Raw genomic sequence first — 21,279 nt, 5'->3', positions numbered from 1 at the left:
CGTGGATACGGCACTAAACCACAAGTTGATGGTCGTGGACAAATGGCACATGGTTGTATTTGCGGGCTCAGCGGCTCGTATATCTGCAGAAAAACGGCGAGGTACTAGGTACGTTGGTCTTGGGAACGTGTGCGTCGGCTCGGCGGCTCCTATGTCTAGTGAACACCGGGCAAAATGCTGGAGACTATGTTACTTTAAAGGCTCTGACACTCAGGTTCAGCACACTAAAGTTATTAACTCCACTTAACTAGCCATCAGGGCAATAACAACCAGGACGGTAAGGTCACAAACAGTCTTAGAATGTAAGAAGGAGTTTAACGCCTTCTTTGAAAATCGCACGATCCGCATCGTTTAGGTGCCGGCCCATAGCGGAGTAAAGGCAAATGAAAAAGCAGACGATTTGGCAGTGGAGGTCAGAGGACTGCCGCCAATAAACTTAATTAACCCGAGTTAAGGGCATGGGCGACGAATGTGCATGTAACTCTGTAGAACAGCGAAACGGTTGGTAGGATGGCGAAACCCCTATGGGGGATCCAGATCGTGAAAAGACGAGGCTATTACTCAAAGGAAGTAAGTAGGTCAGTAAAGCTTTCGGTATCATAACAGGACACATAGGACTACGAGCTCACTTATGCAAAATCGGTGCTGCAAGTGACAGCATTTGAAGGGCATGTGAGGAAGGTGATGAGACGTTGGGGCATTTCCTTTTTCATTGCCCGGCTTTCACGGCTAACAGACACCGGCACTTAGTTGGGGACACAAAACCAGACATGAACCAAATTAGTTGCGTGGTATGGGAAAAAAATATAGGATTTTGTAAGTAGCACGGGATTCCTGACTTATATTTTCTTTTCCGAGGTTACTTTTTGTAAGTTTGAGCGCACAACAAGCCAATTTCTGGCTTAGGTGTATGTCCATAGTGGCATGGGGCGGATAATTATCCACAACTTCTTTTCAACCTAACCTAACCTTGCATTGAGCTTAAACTTGAATTGGACAGAACTCATTGATATGTGAGAATTCTTAAGGGAACGTTCATGGGCAAATTTCCATTTGAAATTCATTAAAAACAGACAAGAGAATCATGGTTTCAGATGTTACTGTGTTAAGAGATATGGGGCTCCAATTGGAATCCAGTATGTTTTCAATTCAATAAAATTCAGATTGTTCTGCTATACCAGCATCACCAAAATACAAAGCGAATACTATGCCCATATTTATGACCTACTGATGATTTGACCGCCATATAAACCAATCCCTGATTTATTGTCAACATAAGGTGCCAGGGTGAACTACGTTGTGTGTAATACAGAAATATCGCATGCCTAAATTCATGCCATTTTTATTTGTTCTTTTCATTGAACTTTTTGTTTTGATTAAATTTAACAAAAAATAGACTATAAACTATGATTCAATACGAACTACGTAGATACAAGAACAAGTTCTAGTTTTCCAAAGAAAACATCTACCATAAACATTTGTTAATAAACAATAACCACTGATTATTGGCGAATTACACAAACCAGAGGGTATCTAAACTAAATCGACTGTGATATCAAACCAAAATTATAGATGCTATGCACTAACACTTTTTTACTCATAGAATATGCAAATCAATAGTCTGTAAACGCACAATTCGTGAATATTAGCTTTTGATTGGGATTTCATAGAAACTCATTTTTGAATTTGATGAAATCCATAGACATACTTGTTAAATATGTTGTTGTTTATATTGATTTTAATTTGATGGATTCATGTGTGAATGAAAATTCACTTTAGATAACCAAATAAAAATGGTATTCAATTCGATTGGGCAGTTGTTTGTTTAGCAAGCAAAACAACAGGGGTTTGATGAATAAGGGTTTTTGCTAGATCGGAGTGGTTTTTATTGAGTACTAGCTGAACCGGGCCCGCTCCGCTGCTCCTTCTTTTGGTTTATATGGAAGAAAATTATTCTTGAACATTTATTTTCGACAATTAAAGAGATTTTAGTGAAAACCATGCTACGAAAATAGTAAATGTATATCGCTTGACTAACAGTATAGCGATATAAATGCTTTCATTTGACTATGAATTCGCTCGGAAGGTTTAGGGTCATTTAAGCTTTAGTGTAAGATGTACTCTATTCTTAAAAGACTTTATTTGAGCCGAATATTCTCATGAGTCGGATTTAGAAGTGTTTTCAGGGGTGAGATGGTCCTCCAGACACTTGGCCCTAAAAAAAATATCGGCATCATGTTATTCTCTCAAATGCCATATTTCCATTGATTTAAGGAGAGTTTATGGGATGAGCCATCCTCCAAGCTCTTGTGCCCAAAATTGGTTATCACATTCGCCACATATTGCCATGGTCGGTAAATTGGTGCTCTTTGGGGGATGTTTTGGGGAAGGGGCGAGGCGCCAAATACATGGTCCCATATTTGTATGTCAGATTCGCATTCGTATTGCATTGGTCAGTAAATAATTGCTGTTCATAGGGTGTTTTGGGGAAGGGTTGGATTAAATTTCGTGTTCTACTCCCCAGGGGAAGGGGCGATGCGCCAAATACATGGTCCCATATTTGTATGTCAGATTCGCATTCGTATTGCATTGTAAGTAAATAATTGCTGTTCGTAGGGTGTTTTGGGAAGGGTTAGATTAAAATTTCGTGTTCTACTCCCCTATATCTTTCATTTGAGCCCCACATGGTCGGTAAATATGCCCGATTTAGGTGTGATTGGAGAGTGGGGTGGTCCCCAAGCACTTAACCATAAAACCAATAAGGAAGGGCAAAAGTCTGGCGGTGGCGACTGTATAATGCCCTACACCTACCCTATATGTACAATGTGGGAGCTATATCCAATTCGGAACAAATTTTTATTGATCTCGGGATATGTTTTCATATGGGTTATTAAACAATCCGTATCAAATATCGAGCAAATATGTTCAAACTGTAAAAACTACGGTTGGCAAAAGACAACATTATCGCAAATTACCCAAAATCTTAATAATACGTTCTTTTATGGGAGCTATATCTAAATCTTAACCATATATATGTTCGTCCGATTTGCAGGAAAAATGGTCATGTGTTAACCGATTCTCTTGAAATTTAGTAAGAAGGATTTTCTCTTGACTTTCGACATCACTGGTGAATTTCATAGAAATCGGTTCAGATTTAGATATATATGAAAAATTGGTCGATATGCATATATGACAGCTATATCTAAATCTGAACCAATATCTATGAAATTCACCAGTAATATTAACAGTCAGAAGAAAATTCCATCTGCCAAATTTCAAAAGAATCTGTTAGCAAGTGAAAGTGTCCATTTGCAATATTTCTCGAAATCGGACGAACACATATATGGGAGCTATATTCAAATCTAAACCGATTTCGACTAAATTTTGTAGATATCGTAGAAGTTGTCAAAGAAAGCTTTGTACAAAGTTTTGGCAAGATCGGTCTATAAATGCGCTTGCAGTGGCTCTAGGAGTGAAAATCGGGAGATGTATATATATGAGAGCTATATCTTAATTTGAACCAATTTCGATCGAACTTTATGGATATTGTGGAAATCATCGAGGAAGGTTAGGTTAGGTTAGGTAAGAGTGGCAGTACTTTACAGACTCACTTAGACAATTTTAAGTCCTGCGTGATACCACAGTAGCGACAGACCAAGGCTTCTAGCGGGAATCGAAAGCGTTGAACAAAGTTTTGGGAAGATTAGTCAATAAATACGCTTGCAGTGGCACTAGGAGTGAAAAAAAAAGTGGCGCTATATCTAAATCTGAACCGATTTCCTCGAAATTCACCAGTATTGTCAACAGAATCGGTTAACAAATGACCATTTAATTGCATTATTACTGCAAATCAGACGTACATATATATGGAAGCTATATCCAACTCTGAAACGATTTCTATGAAATTCCCCAGTATGTCGAGAGTCACAAGAAAATCCTTCTTGCCAAATTTCAAGAGAATCGGTTAGCAAATGAACATTTTATTGCAGTTTTACTGCAAATCGGACGAGCATATATATGTGAGCTATATCTAAATTTGAATCGATTTTTTCCAATTTCAATAGGCTTCGTCTCTAGGCCGAAAAACATGCCCATACCAAATTTGAAGATGATCGAATGAAAAGTACGACCTGTAGTTTGTACACAAATTGACATGGATTGACGGACAGACAGACAGACGGACACAGCTAAATCTAATCAGAATCAGTGATTCTGAGTCGATCGGTATACTTATCAATGGGTCTATCTCTCTTCCTTCTGGGTGTTACAAACAAATTCACTAATTTATAATACCCTGTACCACAGTAGTTGTGTAGGGTATAAAGATATCAGTATCCTGCTCTACTCTCAATTATCATTTAGTTAAACCCCATATTGCCATTGGCCTCAAAATTGAGTATAAAATTCGTCTTCTAATCTCAAATACCTTTCATTTAAACCTCTTATTGCAAAAGTCAGCAAATATATCCTGTTTGGGGTATGGGCCCTAAAAACTAAATATCAATATCGAGCTCCACTCTCTTTAAGACCCAAATTGTCATGGAGAACAAATATGTCCTATTTGGTGGTTGTTGGGAGGGACGTCCCCTATACAGTTGGTCCCGAATGTTGATATTAGATTCGTTGTCTACTCCCAAATACCTTTCATTGGAGCTCCATATTTCTATAGTCGCCAAACATGACAGGTTTGTGGGTTGTTTTCGGGGATGGGTCGCCCACTCAGATTCGTGTTCTTCTCTTAAATTCTTCTTATTTGAACCCCATATTGCAATGGTCAGCAAATACGTTCTATTTGGGTGGTGTTATGGGGGTGAGGTGGCCCCATAGACACTTTTTCCCAAAAATTTATATCAGATTAATTCATTTGAGCCCCATATTGCTGTGGTCGCAAACTTGTTCTCTTTAGGGTTTTTTGGGGAGGTGCGGCTCTCCCAACACTTGGTCCCACATTTGGATATCAGATTTGTATTATACACTCAAATACCTTTTATTTGAGCCCCATGTTGATATGGTCGTAAAGTTGTTCTCATTTGGGCATGCTTTTGCGGAGGTGTGGTCCCCCAAAAACTTGGTCCCACATTTGGATATCAAATTCTACACTCAAATACCTTTTATTTGAGCCTCATATTGCTATGGTCAGTAAATTTGTCCTGTTTGGAGGGTGTTTTGGGGAAAGGAATGGGCCCCCAGAAACTTCGTCCCACATTTAGATACCAGATTCGTATTCTTATCGCAAATACCTTTCCTTGTAGTCCCATATTGTCATGGTCGGTAAATATGTCCGATTTAGGGGTGTTTTGGGGGTAGGGGTGGTCCCCCGACAAATGGATGTCAGATTCGGTTTCTAATCTTAAAAACCTTTCATTTGAGTCCCTTATTGTCGTGATTGGTCTATTTATATATTTGGTAGGTTTTGGGAGTGGGGCGGCCTCTTTAGATACTCCATCATTTTAGGTTTCTATAAGAGAGCACACAAAATTCGCTTGAATCGCACCGGCCATCTCCGAGATCTGGCGTTTCTGAAAATTAGGGTAAGGGAGTGGGTCCGCCCCCTTCAGATATCAAAAAATTTAGTACCCTATTTTGACCACGAGATCATTATGCACCATCTGTGAAAATTTTAAGAAAATCGGTTCAGCCGAACATACATACAAACAAATGAACACAAATATATATATAACATATATATTATAAGATGAAATATAAATAGGGAATGTTGTATGTGTAGAAGGAAAGAGTTTTTGTAGGTGATTCGAAAATTATTTTTCGTTTAAAATTATTTGCAAATTGTTTCCAAGAAATATTTACGTATTGGGTAACACTAAAGGCTTAAGACATACAAAGGCTTTTAAAAATTCTTAACTAAGAAATTTCAAGACAGCAAAATATATCTTTTTAAGTTAGAAGACCTTATCTGTAGAAAATCTTGAGATATTTTGAATTTTAGACTAATGTTAGCCTCGGAGGATGTAAAGATTGATGAGCTGAAAAGCTAAATTAAAACAAATGACTCTCCTATTAACAAAATGTTGTTCAAATTTCCTTATCTCCCTCTCAATTTATCGCACACAATTAAAAGAACAGCCCGGTCATTTGTTAAACTTTCAACTTTCTTTTAAATTACAATATTATGTTTTCTTCAAATATGTACTGTAGTAATTTGTTCCACTTTGTTCTTTTTTGTATATCTTGCCTAAATAAATCGCAAATAACCTTAATATAAAATTTAAATTTTATTTTAGAATAGACAGGGGACAAATGAACGAGTATTTGTCTAGCACACACGACTATTTGCAATTTGTCAAGGCCGAAATGACACGACGTTTCGTTTTTTGTCATTGCTTCGCTCTTTTGAAAAAAAAAAAATCACTTGACCCTTTTCAAATGCAACCCAAAATACCTAAACAAACACAACGATAAATGTCCGTAACGAGTTCCTAATGATGATTGTAGACGGTTTCTCACTTGGCCAAATGTTGAGTTTCAAAGATTAATTGTCGATTTTGGTTGAAGAATTTGTAAACATTTTTATATACCAACCATTATGGAGGAAACAAACAAATAAAATTGATCTATGGTAAGAAAGAAATTTAAACCATTAAGAGCATGCCATGCTCTTATCGCATGGATCGCATTTGTCGCTCTGTTTGCTCGATATCTCTTTTTAGACAAACAAAGAATAATGGATAGGAATAGTTATGCTATTGGATCTATATCAATTTATAGTCCGATTCGGACCATAAATGGAATGAATGTTGAAGACCATAGCAGAAGTGATTGGGTAATATTTCAGTCCATTCGGATAAGAATTGTGCCTTGTAGGGGCTTAAAAAGCACAATCGGGAGATCATTTTATATGGGAGCTGTATCAGCCTATAGATCGATTTAGACCAAATTGAACACGTATGTTGAAGGTCATGGGAGAACCCGTTGTACAAAATTTCAGCCAGATCGAGTAAGAATTGCGCCCCCATAACAAAACGCTTCATGCACAATTTCCACCAAATCGGATAAGAATTGCGCCCCTTAGTGGCTCTAGAAGTCAAGATCCAAGATCGGTTTTTATGGCAGTTATATCAGGCGATGTACCGATTTGAACCATGCTTAATACAGTTATTGGAGGTCAGAAATAAAAAAAAACACTTTATGCACAATTTCAGCTACATCGGATGAAAATTGCGCCCTCTAGCGGCTTAAGAAGTCAAGACTCATGATCGGTTTATATGGCAGCTATATCAGGTTATAATCTGATAGAAACCAAACTTAGCATAGATGTTTGAAGTTATGACAAAACATCTTGTGCCAAATTTCAGCCAAACTGTATAAGAATTACTCAATTTACAGGCTTAATAAGTCAAGATCCCAAATCGGTATATTTGGCAGCTATATCAGGTTATGGACCGATTTGAACCATACTTCGAACAATTATCAAGATCCAAGATCGGTTTAAATGGCAGGTATACCAGGTTATGAACCGATTTGAACCATACTTAGTATAGTTGTTGGAAGTCATAACAAAACACCTTGTTCCAAATTTCAGCCCAGTCGGATAAAAATTGCGCCCTCTAGTGGTTCAAGAAGTCAAGATCTAAGATCGGTTTATATGGCAGCTATATCAAGTTATAGACCGATTTGAACCATACTTAGCAGGGCCTTGAAAGTTATAATAAAACACTTCGTGCAAAATTTCAGCGAAATCGGATAAGAATTGCGGCATCTAGTGGCTCAAGAAGTCAAGATTCAAGATAGATTTATATGGCACTTATATCAAAACATGGACCTATATGGCCCATTTACAATTCCAACTGACCTACACTTATAAGAAGTAGTTTTACTCCTTCGAAAGTTAGCGTGCTTTCGACTAACAGACGGACGGACAGGCGGACGGACAGACTGACGGTCAGACGGACGGACAGACGGACGGACAGACGGACGGACATGTCTAGATCGACTTAAAATGTCATTATGATCAAGTGTATATATAGGTTATGACAGAATTAGTATACCGCCATCCTGTGGGGGATGGTATACAAATTAAAAGTCACCTATTTTCCGATGATCGTGCCGCTGCCTACTTTCCAGAGTTATGAAAGAAACAAAAGCTGGTACTCATAAGCAAGGGCATGGAACCATTCCTCTAGGCCGATTATCCTTTTTGTTTTTTTTTTGTCCACACTGTATGTCAAGAACGCATTCAATAACCTCGAGCAGGCGCAGACTAGAGCAGAGACGCTCCTCTATGGAAGATAAATGTGGGTCGAGACATTGCAGGCAGCATGCCGAGCGAAAAATCTGCTCTTGGTGCAGATGACGGCGGCTCATAGGGTCATATCATGTTGTTGTTGTAGCAGTGTGCTGTTTTCCATCTTTCATCTGATTAATTCTGTTGAAAATGCCGATCCAGAAATTCCGCGACTAAGGTGGGGATCGTCCAGAGGGATCTGTGTCTGAGTCGAGTGAATCTGGCTGGCCAGTTAAACCGGTGACGTATGTCGTGTGGTTCGAGGCCACAATTAGAACACAGATTCTACACGTTGCTATCAATCCAGTTGGAGTTGAGGCGGCTGCATCTATTGGATCTAAATCTAGCCAAAATCACTCTGGTTCGCCGGAGGAAGTCAATCTCTTCAGGTGCAATGGGAGGCGGTCGTTCTCCAAGAACCACATTCAACCGATAGCTTTTGACCGCATCTGCTACCGTGCCTGCATGATTGTTGTCTAGGTCCGCTTGATATACCGCTTAATCCAGAGGTTCTCTCTTGTATTGATAAATCTCACAGAAGCAGTTTTTTCCGCAGGAGATACAAGTTACCTACAGTGGCACCTGTTTCCTTGGGAGGAGAGAAAGTTCCAAGAAAGGCAACTCTTGCCCTATACACCTGCAAGAGAGCAATTGGCACAAGTAGGGGGTTTAAACAGTGCGTCACGCACTGGGTATACTCTGCAGTTGCCAGGCATATAATGGTATATGGTGTTGTGGTCTGCTGGACGCCGCTTCAAAAGTCCATCTACTGTTCAACAGTCAACCGGATTCAAAGGATGGCTTGCTTGTGCATCACAGCCGTACTGAGGTGCATTTAAAGCCATACAAAGTGCACAGCCATATAAAGTGCATTTTTTCCCTTGTAAAAGTTGGAATTACTCAGGCCATGAAGGGGGCCAGGTTCTGCACTGCGAGGCTACTAAGGAATGGCAACAAAGGTGGACGAATGAGAGTCGGGGTGATGCGATAACTTAGGTGATGCGATGACTTATCCCCGTTGTATAGATGTGGAGAGATGGAAACACGGCGACGGGAAATATTATGCTATACTTACACATTTGTTGGTAGACCATGGTTATTAACGGAAATACCTACATGGGCAAATTGTTTTTTTTAAAGCTAGAAGTTGAAGACGATTTAGAACACACATTTTTCCACTACAAGCGCTGCACAGTGCAAAAAAATCAAAAAAAAAAGAAAAAACTATTAAAAAATATGCCGTGAGAGAACGGCTAGAGATATCACTTTGAAATTGTTAGAGCTGAGGTGAAATATGCCGATTTTAAAACCATTTTTGAAAGGGGTACTTTGGGGACTTTTGTAAAAAAAATTCGGGGTGATTTTATTTTTGGTTTTTTAAGGACATTTTTATATTAAAAAATCCATATAAAAAAGTCTTTTTTAAGAACTATTCAGCAAAAAAATCCGAATTTAGAAAATCGGACCACAAATGAAAAAATGCCAAAGTGACCAACTTTAGGGGCCTGCTAAGAGGCGGCCGGACCACATATTGCCTTGAAATTTTGCACTCAATCTCGCTAACACTTCAGCTTTAACTATTTCGAATTTATACCCGTTCCCACACGGCATATTTTTTACTAGCTTTTTTCGATATTCTCCCACTGTGCGCTGGGTCGAAGAACATGGGGACTGGAAACAGCGATTGGCGACGTTTAGCCTGGGACAATAGTCCAGAGGATGCCGGATAACGAGTGGAACTGGTAGGCGATGATAAGAAACGCCGCAAAACTACTACGCAGAAAGAAGATAGACCGTTTTTAGCCGGTACCGTTGATAGCCACTGAGTCTGGCGTCAGGCAAGAGACGTACTCGTCTCATGCGTAAAACATATTCCCATCCTGACCCTTTAAAAGTCTTACACAGTTCAGTTTCCCTGGAATATATGAAGTAGTTTCTAGTTTTGAAAGCTCGTTTGCTATGTAAAGCACGGGCAATGTATCAAGGTGGCACAGTGTTCGCAGTCGCTGTGTGGCCAAAAGTACGCACCCTTCAACTCGTTCTTTTAATATTTAATATTTTAAATATTTAATGAAAATACGATATGGCAAGACTTATAAATTAGAAGCCAAAAAATATTTTTCGTTTAATAAATTCGAAAACAAGAACATGGGGAACTTTTTCTATTTCGATATCTACACTTATATTATTGTAACATATTTATACACGAGGGACAATCTCTAATATATTCTCACCTATTAAAATCTAATTTGAATTTTTTAATTAAATTATAAGTTATCTGCATTCCGCTATGCATTTATCACACCATGTTTTATGTCCGCAAAATATAAAACTCCAGTTAACGTTGGCTTCATGATTTCATCAAAAATCCATCAAATGTTATGCATTGGAGTCACGTTTTTGTGATGTCTCGCACAGGAAAATGCTCACATTTGACACACTTGCGAAACGCCATCTCCCTGGGGGACGCACATCAATATGATGATCTGTGATGAGCACATAAAGGATAGGGATATGGATGTGTGATGGCTAGATGATTGTGGTGACTCCACACAGCATATTTTGATGAGGGTTCGCCAACTAAAAAGGTAATTGGATGTGTAATGACTTGTTTGCAGCTCTTTTTTCCGAAATTCGTTCGTTCTTATATTATTTGCAGTTGTTATTATTTTTTTGTGTTTGTTTGTGTGTATTAATTTTTTTGGTTGTATAGTTGATTTATGACTTGTTCTGTATCAGGATTAAAAGTGACAGCTTTTTTAATTTTTTGTCAAGAATTGAATGATGTCTTTGGGGTTTTTCTTCTTTTTTTGCTCTATTTTATTGATTTTATAACAAAATATTTGTGGCAGTTTCATTGGTGCGTGAGGAGTTTTGTAAAGGAAAATAATGGAGATATATTTTATTAATAACTAGCTGACCCGCCCCCCCCCCCCCCCCCTTTTTTTATAAGCTATATGGAAAATATGAAATATGGAAAAATTTTTCCATAAATTTATGTATATTCGACAAGTGATATATTCAACGAAAGGGTGATAGGTGTCGACTTGACCCTCTAGGTTTTTTTCAATGCTTGGAGCAGATTAAATATCTGGTCTAGGATGAATCTATCAGGTCTAAAGCCGCACTGATAGGGCCCATTTATTTCGTTGATTTTAGATATCAATTTTTCACACAGTACGCTCGGTAGTATTTTGAATGCGATGGGGAGAGACCTATTTGTTTGCAGTTATCACATTCTGTCTTGTCCCCTTTCTTGAGTATAGCACATAGTATGGTGAGGTGCCTATCATCGGGTATGCGTTCTCCTAACCACATTGCGCAGACCAGCTGATGCATACGCCTTATCGGCGTGTCACCCCCGGTCTTAAACAGTTCAGGCGGCAAGCCATCGGCACCTGCCGCCTCATTGTTTTTTAGCCGGATTACTGCTACGTAGACCTAGTTTTGACTTCTAACCAGATTGCGCAGACAACCTGATTCAAACGCCTTATCAGCGCGTCGCCTCCGGTTTTAAACATTTCAGCCGGCAACCCATCGGAACCAGATGACTTATCGTTTTTCAGCCGGATTACTACTACGTTGACCGTTGTGACTCGGTGGTAAACAATCAGGGATTGGTTCTGTGGTATACTTATGGACACCATCATCAGATGCCAGCAGCAGGGAAAATACTTCTTTCTTTATCCTCAGCACATTCTCTGTATCTGTTAGCAGATTTCCTTCTTTGTCTCCATAGTAGGATGTGCCTGAAACCAAGCCACGATGTCGCGACATTTTCCGTGGACTGAAAAATGATTTGCCATTGCGCTGCTATACTATCGTGCCGTGTGAATCCGTCGATGTTGGAATCTGGTGCTGCTAACTACCATCTTCTTTGCCGCAGCGAAATCTATTTGCCTCAAACCATTATCGGTAGAGTTTACTCGTGTTAAAACTTCTCTCCAAAGAGGTGTCGCACTGTGGCACGCCGTTCGGACTCGGCTATAAAAAGGAGGCCCCTTATCATTAAACTTGAATCGGACTGCACTCATTGATATGTGAGAGTTTGCCTCTGTTCCTTAGTGGAATGTTAATGGGCAAATTTTGCATTTTTACTCGTGTAGGCTAAAATTTTCGACTATTGAGTGGGATAGTGGGCGGGATAGTGGTTATATTCTCCTTCTAGGCGCTCGTAGAAAATATCCTTGGTCTGTTCATCCTGGTCTTTCGTCGGGGAATTGGCGCAAATAAGTCAGATGCAAAGTGCTAAGTACTTAACAAATGCCATCCATGGTGGAGGTAGTATAAGATTCGGGTGATGGACTAACTTATATTTTTATCGTTCTACCGGTGGACTCGTGGCGCATTTTAGCTCACTACCTTTAACTGATGTTCAACTGGCGACCACACAGATAATTCGTAACCCAGCGTTTCTGGCTTGGCTGGTGGGACGTGTTGGCGATATTCTCAAATAGTTTGGCATGGCTGACCGTGTCGAATGCCTTCGATAAGTCGAGTGCCACGAGGACCGTCCTATCACATGGCCTGGGCTGATTAAAGCCACGGAAAATGTGTGCGGTGATGCAAAGCAGTTGTTGTGTTATGCAGTCTTGGCTACTGGTGAGAGAAGGGAGATGGGTCTGTACGACTCCCCCAAACTCGGGTCCTTTTCAGGCTTCAGTAGCGGGATCACTCTGCCCATTTTCCAGACATCTGGAACTATTGGGTTGCCCAAAAAGTAATTGCGGATTTTTCATATAGTCGACGTTGACAAATTTTTTCAACGGCTTGTAACTCTGTAATTGCATTCTTTCTTCTGTCAGTTATCAGCTGTTACTTTTAGCTTGCTTTGAAAAAAAGTGTAACAAAAGTATATTTGATTCAAGTTCATTCTAACAAAAGTATATTTGATTCAAGTTCATTCTAAGTTTTATTAAAAATGCATTTACTTTCTTTTAAAAAATTCGCAATTACTTTTTGGGCATCCCAATATAAGAGTGTTCAAAGACAGGTTGAGGAGGGTAGTAAGGTACTCAAGTCCAGATAGATCCAGTTTCTTCAGCATCAGTGTAGAGATTCCGTCGGGGCCCAACACCATGGATGATTTGGCGCTATGGATGAAATTCGTAACTTCGTCCACGGTAAATTGTGATAGCTGTCCATCGGCGTAATAGTGTAAATGCGTGGGTGTGTATGGCTACTACTGACGACTCCATAGCCCTTATGGTGGATATCATTCGCCATGAATTGATCATGCTTAACAGCATAAAGATGTGCATTGTTCATATTTGCAATTTTATTGCATATTTTTAAAAAAAACAAGAATTTCAATCTAATTATAGTTACACAAAATTTTCAAGCCAAATGAATTGCTCTTCCAGTGCTGCTTGTTTTTATTACCAAAAATATTAACAAATTGCAATAAATTTCTATTTTGAAATGTTGTTAGCCGCTATCTTGCTTTACAGATCTGAGAATTTAAAACTATAAAACACAAAACGGTATTATCGGTCAGCAGCATTTTTAATCTAATCAAAGAGCATGAATGTTGCCAGCAACATGTTTCCATTTTGCTCATTCTTTTGTCTAGATACATAATATGAGGAGTTTAGGAAATGTTTATATACATCTAAATCGATATTTATCTCAACATTGCCTTTAATAACAATTTGCTGGCATAAAGCAAGCTATCTTGTATATGTGGGAATAAGGAATATCATCACTCGCCATCATTACGGCAAACATGACGGAAGTTGATAACGGAACCACGGAAACCTTTTAAAATTGAAATATTTCAAGTTAAGCGGTCAAACAGTAACAATTATTCGGAAACGGAAATACCGGATATAAAATAAAAAAAAAAATACATAGAATTGTAACCATTAAAAAAATATGAATTTTAAAGTGGCACGAAATAGATGGATGAAATGATGAAAATATTTGTTTTTAAGCAAAATTGTGCCATATAAATGAAATTCCTTAAGCCAAAGCATTTACCGGTTTATGTTACCAGTTTAATGTTCACAATGCTTATCAATTGAATCTTTAGTGTGTGTGCAACCGGAAATTCTTGATAAGCTTTGTTGTGTATTATGTGAGAGAGGTTGTGTGTACGTAGTGCACCAACAGGTTGAATAGAAATATGTTCAGGATATGTTTGCAATGCTTAAAGTAGCCAGGAAGCATACATATATCCCATGTGTATTAAACTTTTATTAGTTATGTATTGAAAAAGAGTTTTCAAAAGGGGCGGGGAATGTGTTGAAAAAAAAAATATTAAAGTTTTTATTTCAAGGCAAAATAAATGTGTGTGACAAATATACAACTAACTGGATTAGATTGCGAAACCAGAAAGGAAAATGTTTTAAACAAGTGAAAGGTAGTAAGTGGATTGGAAAAAATTCAATAAAAAACGATTCAAATTTATTGGATAAAAAACTTTAAGGTGAGTCGATCAACAATTTTTTTAAGTTCAATTTAGGTATTAGTTGAAATACATATATGGAAGCTATATTTCAATCTGAACCGATTTTTTACCAATATTCATACCGTTCGTTTAGGCTTAAACAGTATTATGTTGAAAATTTCGTGAGGGTTGGCGACCTCCACCTTGATTACAAAAAGAAGGAAAAAAAAGAAGGAAAAACAAGTAAAAGCGTGCTAAGTTCGGCCGGGCCGAATCTTATATACCCTCCACCATGGATCGCATTTGTCGAGTTCTCTTCCCGGCATCTCTTCTTAGGCAAAACAGGATATAAGAAAAGATTTGCTCTGCTATTAGAGCGATATCAAGATATGGTCCTGTTTGGACCACAATTAAATTATATGTTTGAGACCTGTGTAAAATGTCAGCCAATTCGAATAAGAATTGCGCTCTTTGTGAGTTCAAAAAGTAAAATAGAGAGATCGATTTATATGGGAGCTGTATCGGGCTTTGGTCCGATTATGATCATAATAAACACGTATGTTGATGGTCATGAGAGAATCCGTCGTACAAAATTTCAGGCAAATCGGATAATAATTGCGACCTCTAGAGGCTCAAGAAGTCAAGACCCAAGATCGGTTTATATGGCAGCTATATCAGGTTATGAACCGACTTGTACTTTATTTGCCATAGTTGTTGAAAGTAACAATAAAAAACGTCTTGCGAAATTTCAGCCAAATCGGATAGGAATTACGCCCTCTAGAAGCTCAAGAAGTCAAGTCCCCAGATCTGTTTATATGGCAGCTATATCAGGTTATGGACCGATTTGAACCATACTTGGCACAGTTGTTGGATATCATAACAAAACACGTCGTGCAAAATTTCATTCCAATCGGATAAGAATTGCGCCTTCTAGAGGCTCAAGAAGTCAAGACCCAAGATCGGTTTATATGACAGCTATATCAGGTTATGGATCGATTTGATTCATACTTAGCACAGTTGTTGGATATCATAACAAAACACGTCGTGCAAAATTTCATTCCAATCGGATAAGAATTGCGCCTTCTAGAGGCTCAAGAAGTCAAGACCCAAGATCGGTTTATATGACAGCTATATCAGGTTATGGACCGATTTGAACCATACTTAGCACAGTTGTTGGATATTATAATAAAACACGTCGTGCAATATTTCATCCCAATCGGATAAGAATTGCGCACGCTAGAGGCTCAAGAAGTCAAGACCCAAGATCGGTTTATATGGCAGCTATATCAGGTTATAGACCGATTTGAACCATACTTGGCACAGTTGTTGGATATCATAACAAAACACGTCGTGCAAAATTTCATTCCAATCGGATAAGAATTGCGCCTTCTAGAGGCTCAAGAAGTCAAGACCCAAGATCGGTTTATATGACAGCTATATCAGGTTATGGATCGATTTGATTCATACTTAGCACAGTTGTTGGATATCATAACAAAACACGTCGTGCAAAATTTCATTCCAATCGGATAAGAATTGCGCCTTCTAGAGGCTCAAGAAGTCAAGACCCAAGATCGGTTTATATGACAGCTATATCAGGTTATGGACCGATTTGAACCATACTTAGCACAGTTGTTGGATATTATAATAAAACACGTCGTGCAATATTTCATCCCAATCGGATAAGAATTGCGCACGCTAGAGGCTCAAGAAGTCAAGACCCAAGATCGGTTTATATGGCAGCTATATCAGGTTATGGACCGATTTGAACCATACTTGGCACAGTTGTTGGATATCATAACAAAACACGTCGTGCAAAATTTCATTCCAATCGGATAAGAATTGCGCCTTCTAGAGGCTCAAGAAGTCAAGACCCAAGATCGGTTTATATGACAGCTATATCAGGTTATGGACCGATTTGAACCATACTTAGCACAGTTGTTGGATATTATAACAAAACACGTCGTGCAAAATTTCATCCCAATCGGATAAGAATTGCGCACGCTAGAGGCTCAAGAAGTCAAGACCCAAGATCGGTTTATATGGCAGCTATATCAAAACATGGACCGATATGGCCCATTTACAATACCAACCGACCTACACTAATAAGAAGTATTTGTGCAAAATTTCAAGCGGCTAGCTTTACTCCTTCGGAAGTTAGCGTGCTTTCGACAGACAGACGGACGGACGGACGGACGGACAGACGGACGGACATGGCTAGATCGACATAAAATTTCACGACGATCAAGAATATATACAGCGGTCAAAAAAAGTATTCATCATTCAATGTTTTTTTTTTTAATAAGTCTACAAAAGACAATTGGAATAAAAACATATCAAACTAATGATGCAGTAGTGCTTGTGTGATATATATGTACACAATTTCATTGTTTTTAAAGAAAATAAAGGCGTGCTAAGTTCGGCCGGGCCGAATCTTATATACCCTCCACCATGGAGCGCAGTTGTCGAGTTCTTTTCCCGACATCTCTTCTTAGGCAAAAAGTGATATAAGAAAAGATTTGCTCTGCTATTGGAGCGATATAAAGATATGATCCGGTTTAGACCACAATTAAATTATATGTTGGAGACCTGTGTAGAATGTCAGCCAATTCGAGTAAGAATTGCGCCCTTTGGGGGCTCAAAAAGTAAAATAGAGAGATCGATTTATATGGGAGCTGTATCGGGCTATAAACAGATTTAGACCATAACAAAAACGTATGTTGATGGTCAAGAGAGGATCCATCGTACAAAATTTCAGGCAAATCGGATAATAATTGCGACTTCTAGAGGCTCAAGAAGTCAAGATCCCAGATCGGTTTATATGGCAGCTATATCAGGTTATGAACCGATTTAAACCTTATTTGACACAGTGGTTGAAAGAAAAAATAAAAAATAAAAATAAAAAACGTCATGCAAAATTTCAGCCAAATCAGGTAGGAATTGCGCCCTCTAGAAGCTCAAGAAGTCAAGTCCCCAGATCTGTTTATATGACAGCTATATCAGTTTATGAGCCGATTTGAACCATTTTTGGCACACTTGTTGGATATCATAAAAAAAAACATGTCGTGCAAAATTTCATTCCAATCTGATAAGAATTGCGCACTTTAGAGGCTTAAGAAGTCAAGACCCAAGATCGGTTTATATGGCAGCTATATCAGGTTATAGACCGATTAGGACCATACTTGGCACAGTTGTTAAATATCATAACAAAACAAGTCGTGCAAAATTTCATTATAATCGGGTAAGAATTGCGCACTCTAGAGGCTTAAGAAGTCAAGACCCAAGATCGGTTTAAATGGCAGCTATATCAGGTTATGGACCGATTAGGACCAAACTTGGCACAGTTGTTGAATATCATAACAAAACACGTCGTGCAAAATTTCATGCCAATCGGATAAGAATTGCGCACTTTAGAGGTTCAAGAATTCAAGACCCAAGATCGGTTTATATGGCAGCTATATCAGATTATGGACCGATTTGAACCATATTTAGCACAGTTGTTGGATATCATAACAAAACACGTCGTGCCAAAATTCATTCAAATCGGATAAGAATTGGGCTCTCTAGAGGCTCAAGAAGTCAAGACCCAAGATCGGTTTATATGGCAGCTATATCAGATTATGGACCGATTTGAACCATACTTAGCACAGTTGTTGGACATCATAACAAAACACGTCGTGCAAAATTTCGTGCCAATCGGATAAGAATTGGGCACTTTAGAGGCTCAAGAAGTCAAGACCCAAGATCGGTTTATATGGCAGCTATATCAAAACATGGACCGATATGGCCCATTTACAATACCAACCGACCTACACCAATAAGAAGTATTTGTGCAAAATTTCAAGCGGCTAGCTTTACTCCTTCGGAAGTTAGCGTGCTTTCGACAGACAGACGGACGGACGGACGGACGGACAGACGGACGGACATGGCTAGATCGACATAAAATTTCACGACGATCAAGAATATATATACTTTATGGGGTCTCAGACGAATATTTCGAGTAGTTACAAACAGAATGACGAAATTAGTATACCCCCCATCTTATGGTGGAGGGTATAAAAATAGTATTTATTGGAACAAAAAGGGCCATTTTACAGCTGAACACAAAAAATTAAACAAAAAAAGTATTCATCATTGCAAAAAAACAAAAAAATAAATAACATAATTTAAAAAAATTAATACTTTGTTATTCGACCACCGCGTCTTATAACTTCTTTTAAACGGTTTGACATCGATTGGACTAATTTAGCGGTTATATTTTGGTCTATATTAGTCCATTCCTCCATTATCACCTGTTGCATTTGACTCTTGCTCGAAAAATTGCGCGTTCTCAATTTGCGTTCGAGATGTTCCCAAAGATGTTCAATTGGGTTCAAGTCGGGACTTTGAGGAGGAGTTTTAATGACTTTGGGGCAGTTATACAGCATCCACATCTTGGTATTTAAAGCAGAATGTTTGGGGTCATTATCTTGATAATATTGAAAGTTATTACCAAGCCCAAGTTTTACAGCACTATCTTTTAAATTCCTCTTTAAAATGTCAATGTAATACTTATGATCCATTACTCCATTAATAATTTCAAGATTTCCCGCTCCTGAAGCCGCCATACACCCCCAAACCATTAAACCACCTCCACCATGTTTTACAGTAGCAACTGTGTTTCGTTCTTCAAGCTCTTTATTTGGTTTTCTGTACACTATGACCTTTCCATCGCACCCAAAAAGATTAAACTTGCTCTCGTCTGCAAAAATGACTGTTTTCCAAAATGATTCGGGCTGTTTTACATACATTTTTGCGAAGTTTAGCCTTTTCACTCGGTTTATTTTATTTATAAAGGGCTTCTTACGTGCAGTTCTTCCTCTGTAACTATGCCTTTTGAGTGTATTTCGAATTGTTTGTGTAGTAACTTCCTTCCCTAAATATTCCATAGTGTTTTTACGAAGAATGGTCGCATTTGTCTTCGGAGTTTTCTGAACTTGCCGCACTAGCCAACGCACATCTCCAACTGAAAGTGCTTTTGGTCGACCAGATCTTGGTTTATTGTCAACAGTTTTCGTTTCTGTCCACTTTCTGATGATGGATTGTATAGTAGATCGTGGTCTATTTAATATTTCACTGATAGTTTTTTGAGTTAAACCATTCCTGTGGTGTTTTATTATCAAAACTTTTACCTCATCAGATTCCTCGTTTTGCTTACGACCCATTTTGACAAAAACTATATTTTCAATGAAATTAAATATTTGCTGTCAAGGGCAAAGCCTCCTTTACTAAATAAAACAGAAAAGGGGGATTCCCAAATAATATTTGAATTTGACTTTGATGATAGCGCATCAATGATGAATACTTTTTTTGTTCTGTTTTTGGTGTTATTATATAAAATTGCATTTTTTGCGCTAATTAAATTTATTTTTTGAATTTATTTTAAAACATATTACGAAAAATAAACTATTGCATAAAACTGCATTATTTGTTTACTTTAAATTTTCTTCAATTACCCAAAATAAGTGAATTTATTATCAATTTTGCTAATGATGAATACTTTTTTTGACCGCTGTATACTTTATGGGGTCTCAGACGAATATTTCGAGTAGTTACAAATAGAATGACGAAATTAGTATACCCCCCATCTTATGGTGGAGGGTATAAAAAGTAGGGTAAGTTCAGCCGGGCCGAATCTTGGGAATCCACCACCATGGATACTGCTAAAAATTTATACAAAATAAATTTGATTGGAGGGCATAATTTTATTCTGCATACCAAACTTAGGTCAAATCATCAAAAATTGAAGCTTCTGGGAACCGAACATCGAGAAACCGCTTTACAAGGAAGTTATATCAGGTTATAGACCGATTTGAACTTGGCACGGTTGTTAAAAGTAATAATAAAACCATGCATGCTCAATTTCATCCAAATCGAACAAAAATTGCGGCTTGTATGGACTCAATAAGTAAAGTCTGGATATCTGTTTATATAAGAGCTATATCAGGTTATAGACCGATTCGGACCGTACTTGCCACAGTTATTAAAAGTCATAATAAAACACTACATGCTCAATTTCAGCCAAATCGGACAAAAATTGCGGCTTGTAAGGACTAATGAAATAATGTCTGGAGATTTGTTTATATGAGAGCTATATCAGGTTATAGATCAATTTGGACCGTACTAGGTACAGTTGTTGGAAGTCATCAAGAAACAATACATGCAAAATTCTAGCCAAATGGGATGAAAATTGAGGCCACCAGGGGCTCAAGAAGTCAACTAGCGGGATCGGTTTATATGGGAGCTGTATCAGGTTATAGACCGATTCGGTCCGTAATTGGCTGAGTTGTTATAAGTCATAACAGAACATTATGTGCAAAATTTCAGCCATATCAGATGAAACTTGAGGCTTCCATGGGCTCAAAAATCAAATCGGGAGATCGGTTTGTATGGAGCTATATCAGGTTCTTGAGCGATTTTGACCGTACTTGGCACAGTTGTCGGAACTCATAACAAAACACTATGTGCAAAATTTCAGCCAAATCGGACAAAAATTGCGTCTTTTGGGGACTCAAGGAGTCAAATTAGGAGATCGGTTTATATGGGAGCTATATCCAAATCTGATCCGACATGGCCCATTTGCAATGCCCTACGACCTACGTCAATATTAAGT

General features: G+C 38.3%; 1 protein-coding gene across 8 annotated transcripts in view; it reads left to right on the top strand.

The window, feature by feature from the left end:
- Positions 1 to 21,279, top strand: part of LOC106083463 (calcitonin gene-related peptide type 1 receptor) — a 119,613-nt gene that overhangs the window by 28,643 nt on the left and 69,691 nt on the right. The window contains exons 1-2 of one of the 8 annotated variants that reach the window (XM_013246519.1): positions 13,966 to 14,099; positions 14,520 to 14,669. The exons of 4 other annotated variants lie outside the window; for them this stretch is intronic. The gene's annotated coding sequence lies outside the window, so the exon portion shown is untranslated. Of the gene's footprint in view, positions 1 to 13,965; positions 14,354 to 14,519; positions 14,670 to 21,279 lie in introns of those variants that run through there. 3 more of the 8 variants (XM_013246528.1, XM_013246511.1, XM_013246504.1) reach the window with 3 other exon arrangements.

The sequence above is a fragment of the Stomoxys calcitrans genome, chromosome 4 (assembly GCF_963082655.1).
Source record: "Stomoxys calcitrans chromosome 4, idStoCalc2.1, whole genome shotgun sequence".
Classification (NCBI taxonomy): domain Eukaryota; kingdom Metazoa; phylum Arthropoda; class Insecta; order Diptera; family Muscidae; genus Stomoxys; species Stomoxys calcitrans.
Note: the sequence above shows the minus strand (reverse complement) of the source record. Positions and strands in the feature narration are given on the sequence as shown.